Genomic DNA, 6,323 nt, shown 5'->3' with positions numbered 1-6,323 from the left:
GATCTAGAACACTGCAGATGTTCTAGATATATTGTATTACTATATTCTACCATACAGATTGGTTAAATCAACCTTTTCTTCATGCAAATAAGTTACAGATTGCAGCTTTAACAATCCTACTCCTATCCCACACATATTTCTAATAATAGCAATAATATTTATTTGTATAGGGTTTTAACTGGATTTTTGAACCGAAGCCTAGCTCCATTATTTGGGATGTAAACGTATTGAGTCATGTGTGTTGACCCTGTAATAAGACTTAAGAAGCCGTTCTGCATGACTGCAGCACAGAGTGGCGTGACGGGGCCACGCCTCAGACTGTGGGACGGTAAAACGGAGAGGTGTTGATGTTATGACAAATAATGAAAGACTGCAGTTAGCGTTCACTCCAGACCAGACAGCCTGTGGCTACATCCACACCAAAATGTTTTCATTGTAAATCTCGCTCCACATGAGAGTTAATAAGAATATGAATAATCTCCTTCCATACTCACATGAAATTCATGTACACTGCGTAGTCGCATGCATTGCCGGACATATCACATGGTCATTACATTTCACATACTACTGTACACTGTGCATGCGCGTGCTGGTATAAACTGGAAGCACGCGTTTGGGTGCTTATAGTTGCAAAAAACACCACGGGGAAGAACTGCAATGGTGAAAGATAATAAGACAAGGCGTTTCTTTGCTTGGACCGACAACGAGGTGGAACGTTTACTGAACGTTACAGTATAAGGCGGTCAACATAGGTTTAGCATCGTCACAAAGCGCACACGCACTCTGGAACTCACAACCGAATACAAACATAGATATGTAGTTACAAAACCATAAAGATATTAGGACAGACTTTGATGGATCCACACACACAGGAAGAGGGTGCACATGGCAAAACAAAGACCTACATTCATGTGGGCAAACTAGTCTTACGTAGCCAGACGTCAAGAGATCTCCGATGCATCTGGGGATATCTAAATTCATTGAATGGGCTTGGATGGTGGAGAAAACCAGTGCTAACCAACCTACACACACACACACACACACACACACACACACACACACACACACACACACACACACACACACACACACACACACACACACACACACACATAATTCTTCTGTCTGTAGTTCAATAATCTCTCAAGACAGATTCAGAAGGAAAAACCTTTTTTTTTGCCGATCCAGATTGGTAGTTGAATAGCATCAGCATCACTTCTACACATGCTGTCCAGCTGTGGGTCATATGATCTCTCTCACGTTAACCTAAACAACCCCAGAAAGTCATTTTTTCTCGTCATGTTTACTGTGCTGTCTGACACTCTCTTCCTGTATAGGTCACCATGGAAACCGTGTACACAAAACAATGTAACAGGAACCCGACGGTCTGACCTTTGACCCAAAACTGTACCACCAGCAGTCAGTCACACAGTAAAGTCCTCTGTGTTAATATAACTCAGAAGAGCATACAAACCTTACTGTGCATATTATGCAGATGAATTATAGCCATCCTTTTGTTCTTTTGGTCTGAAAAAAAAACCCACATCTCTGGTAAACACCGCATGGCAGACAGATGGCGTTCCATTGGAGAAAATACAGGCAAATACAAAGCTCAGCAAATCTTAACTGTGTCTGTGGTGAGGTTTTTCACAATACCCCGAATACCAAAGACTTATTTGAATAGCACATTAGATAGACAGAGGAACTCAATCTGCTTCACTGAAAAATCATGCAATAGGAATTGTGCAAACATACTCACAAATTGAAGAATGCATAGTTAATTATGCAAATAGGATATGGCAGGCAAAGGCTGGGGGTGGAATACAAGACAACAATAGGATTACCTATGAACTGGAAAAAAAAAACTCATCCGCCAGGCCTGCTTGAATTCACTAAAAGTAAAACCTGATTCTTTCTAAGAGCTGGTTGGGTCAGATATATTATAGCGTTTAGTATAGTATATAGTGTAGTGGTAATTTTGGATATGTTGACTTCATTTTTATTTGCATGGTTCTTATGTTATCCACCTCCATGAACTCTAAATAGCATTTCAATGCTTAGCCTTGGATGAGAATGTATGGATATGTACAAACCTATGACCTCGCTGGTGTGAGTTTGTTATGTGATCCTGATGAGCTGTTAGAAACAGGATATACACAAAGTTTTATTTCTCTCCTCCTTCAGACCAGAGTTTGTATACAACTGAGTTTATAAGCCTGTGTAATAGCATCACTAGTGAGTTAGTGAGTTAAACCGATACTTTCACATGAGAGCAGACTTCAATTTGGGTAGAGACATGCACATTCTTGTGAAGAGAAACTATAAAACCTGATTAACTATAACATTAACATTAAAACCAATAGTTATGTGGGGAACTACGTTAAAGATCCCTGAGTCATAGGATGAGAAACACTGGTGCTTGCAGGTTACATGGATTTAAGAGACCCATGAGGCTTTATTTGTCCCTGACTCATACAAGTACAAGCAGTTAATTGGGGGATCGCTACCGACCATTATCCACTTGAGCTCTGTATTTAGTTGACCGGAATCCAAGGGCTAGTTAAGGCTAATTTGATCGTAATCCCAAGGGCAATAATCTCTTTGACAGAAATAGCCGAGATGTGACATCTGCTATTTTTGCCGAATATACACCCCAGAAGAGGGAACCTGTAGGGTTCAAATGGTTGGAGAAGAGCTTTAGTTCTTAGCAGTGGTGGAAAGTAACCAAGTACATTTACTCAAATACTGTACTTAAGTACAATTTTGAGGTATTTTACTTGAATGGAGTACTTCCAATTTTCAATAATTTTACTTCTACTCCACTACATCTCAAGGCAAATATTGTACTTTTCCTCCAATATAATTTATTTTAAAACTTTAGTTACTAGTTACTTTGTAGATTTTTATTTTTATTACAAAACCACTTCAGACATTTTTATACATTTGAAAACTTGTGAAATGAGAACTTTTACTTTAAGTATAATATACTATAGTAGTAGTTTCTGATGCCAATACTTTTTACTCAAGTCAATTTTGAACACCGAACTTGTACTTGTAACAGACTATTTCTACAATAGGGTATTGATACTGTCTTAAGTAAAAAATCACACCCTGTGTGAAGGAAGCGGTGCCTTTGGGGCGGGCCTTAACTCATTTCAATGCGTCCCTATTGGTGGTCTGAGTCCACTTACCAAATTTGTACTTGGGAGCATGCTGCAAACTGGAATGATGGCTGTTTAAAGCCCAGCCAATGGGCAGACAGAGGGGGCGGGGCTTAAGTAATGACAGTTAGTCCCTATTGCTGGCTTTAGTCCATGTACAAAATTTGTACTCCATAGCATGCTGCGAACTTGACTTATGGCTGTTTGAAGGCCAGCCAATGGGAAGACAGAGGGGGCGGGGCTTCAGCAATTCATGCTGGTCCCTATTGGTGGTCTAAGTCCACATACCAAATGTGGACTTGGTGGCATGCTGCAAACTGGAGTTATAGCTGTTTAAAATCCCGTGCTCATCCCGTGCTCATACGGGCGCGGGGGGTCCCTGGACCCCTCTTTGATAACTTCATCAATTCATGCTCGTGCCTATTGGTGGTCTAAGTCCACATACCAAATGTGGACTTGGTGGCATGCTGCAAACTGGAGTTATAGCTGTTTAAAATCCCGTGCTCATCCCGTGCTCATACGGGCGCGGGGGGTCCCTGGACCCCTCTTTGATAACTTCATCAATTCATGCTCGTGCCTATTGGTGGTCTAAGTCCACATACCAAATGTGGATTTGGTGGCATGCTGCAAACTGGAGTTATAGCTGTTTAAAATCCCGTGCTCATCCCGTGCTCATACGGGCGCTGGGGGTCCCTGGACCCCTTTTTGATAACGTCATCAATTCATGCTCGTCCCTATTGGTGGTCTAAGTCCACATACCAAATTTGGACTTGGTGGCATGCTGCAAACTGAAGTTATAGCTGTTTGCTTCTTTGCCGTGCTCATCCCGTGCTGAAACCGCCGGCCGGACGGACGGACGGACGGACATACAAAAGTCAAAAGCCACGTATAGAGCGGTTGGCACCGCTAAAAATGTGAGTACTTCTTCCATCACTGGAAATTAGAGTCCAATGGTCAGTCCTCGGCTCATTTCAACTCATGCCTCATTTAGCCCGAGGCTCCGGGCTTCAGCTTCCACCAGGAACAAATGGCATTAGAGCTTATTTGTCAAGATTATGTTCCACAGGCCTTTTGTGTATGAGCAGTGCAAGCGAATGTAGTACTCTGCAGGTGTGTGGGTGCGTGTGCATGTAGTGGTGGGAAAAGTACTTAATTGTTTTACTTAAGTAAAAGTATCAATACTGCAATGTAGAAATACTCTGTTACTCTGTTAAAATGTACTTGAGTAAAGGTACACAGGTATTAGTATCAAAATGTACTGTACTTAAAGTACCAAAAGTAGAAAGTACTCATTATGCAGTCATATTTCACAAGCTTTCTAGTGTATAAAATGTATAAAAATCTTTTGAAAATAGCAGATCTATTGTGAGCTTGTAGTTTGGCTATTTTTAAATTGCCAAAATGTATACAGTAGGGCTGAAGTGGCTAATGTAGGTTTTGTAATAATAATCAAAATCTACAAAGTAAAGTAACTAAAGCTATCAAATAATTGTAGTGGAGTAAAAGTATAACATTTGCCTCTGAGATGTAGTGGAGTAAAAATTATACTACTTGAGTAAATGTAGTACTTGAGTAAATGTTCTTAGTTACTTTCCGTGTGTGTGTGTGCGTGTGCGTGCGCGTGTCCGTCTGGGCATGCCATTTCAGTAGAAGGGGTTATTCCAACCCTTGTCCTCTTTAAATGCCGGACTCTCCCATCCTGTGATGGAATTCCTTCATTCAATCGTTTCCTCAACACAGTCTGTGCAATCAGGACCCCTCAGCTCGGTACATCCTGCACTGATCTGAAGTCAAATCAGGAGGTTGAAATGAATGAACAAAATGGCGAGGTCTCTGTTCTATTCTGTTCTGGTCTATTGAGGTTTTGCCCAGGCATTTCCTTTACTGTGTATGTTTCCATGACACATTTCCTTTCAATAATAATGCATACTTTCCAAAATGCATGTATACAGTGTACGCTGGGAAACCAGTTACATAACAGATCAACTTGCGAAAATTTTGTTTCAGAGAGCTACGAAATAGAGCCTATGAAATATTTAACCACTTTCAACCTGGTGCTCCAATTTTGGGCATTTCATTATAGGTGGGGGGAAAAAACAGAACACAAAAAATCACATACTTTCAAACATTTTCACAAATAGCAAAAATAGCTATTCTACAAGCTGCTTGCGAGCTGTAGATCAGCTATTTTCACTATTAATTGTACAATAAAATATATAGGCAGTAGTGGTTGTCTTTTATGGCCTCTTCTGTAAATCACAGAGAAGAGCAAACACGGTCTGAAGGACAAACATCACCCCAGCAATGGACTCTGTGCAGATTCGGCCAAAGTCTCTGAGGCTATCAGAGCCTTGAATGATTAGAAAAGCAAAACAAAACTGACTTCAATCTGTAAACTCCCCTCTTTGCTCACAACCAGAGAACTGTCATTATTGTTCTCCTTTCGTTTTAGTTTTATTTAGAACTTACCCCATGCACATGTACAGTATTGTACTTTGCACATGTTGTACTTCACATACTATTGTGCTAAATTATTCTCCCTCCATATTGTTGCTAAAAGATTGTACCGTTACTTGTGTTTTCTTGAATCTGTTATATATTGTAATTGTCAGCACAGTCAGCCGAGCATGTCATACCAGCATTTCACTGTTTATACAGACAAAGCCAAATAAACCCTCTTCAATCTTGAATCTTGAATCACTGGGAAATGTTGCTTTTGTACACTCTCAGAGTTACACATTAAATTAATGTATATTGTGTTACACTGCGCTGCAACACAAAGCCGACAGGTTGGAAAGACTCCAAGTTTGAGAAAATGTTGTGGTACACCTTATCTGTAAAACTGGGGGGGAAACTAAATGATGTTTAGCTGCTGTTTGAAAAGCCCTTGTGGCCAGTAGCCCTTGATCCATGACACTTGAATGAAATAACCATCCCATGAAATCATCAGAAATACCTCAGAACAAGGCAGCACTGAGCCGTTGTACTTCTTTTTTTAACCATTCAACCGTCTCTGCAATCTGTGTTAGTCAGGTCCGTTACTCATTTAAAGAATGTCAAGGTTAGCGAAACTATCTTGGATAAAACATTCCCAGAGTAACTGGATCGAAACAAGCTCCTTTCTCTGGAAAAGAAGCCTACAGTTAATGCTATTTTTATGAA

This window comes from Gymnoscopelus microlampas (assembly GCF_963454915.1).
Source record: "Gymnoscopelus microlampas genome assembly, chromosome: 10".
NCBI classification, from domain to species: domain Eukaryota; kingdom Metazoa; phylum Chordata; class Actinopteri; order Myctophiformes; family Myctophidae; genus Gymnoscopelus; species Gymnoscopelus microlampas.
This window is presented reverse-complemented; position numbering follows the sequence as displayed.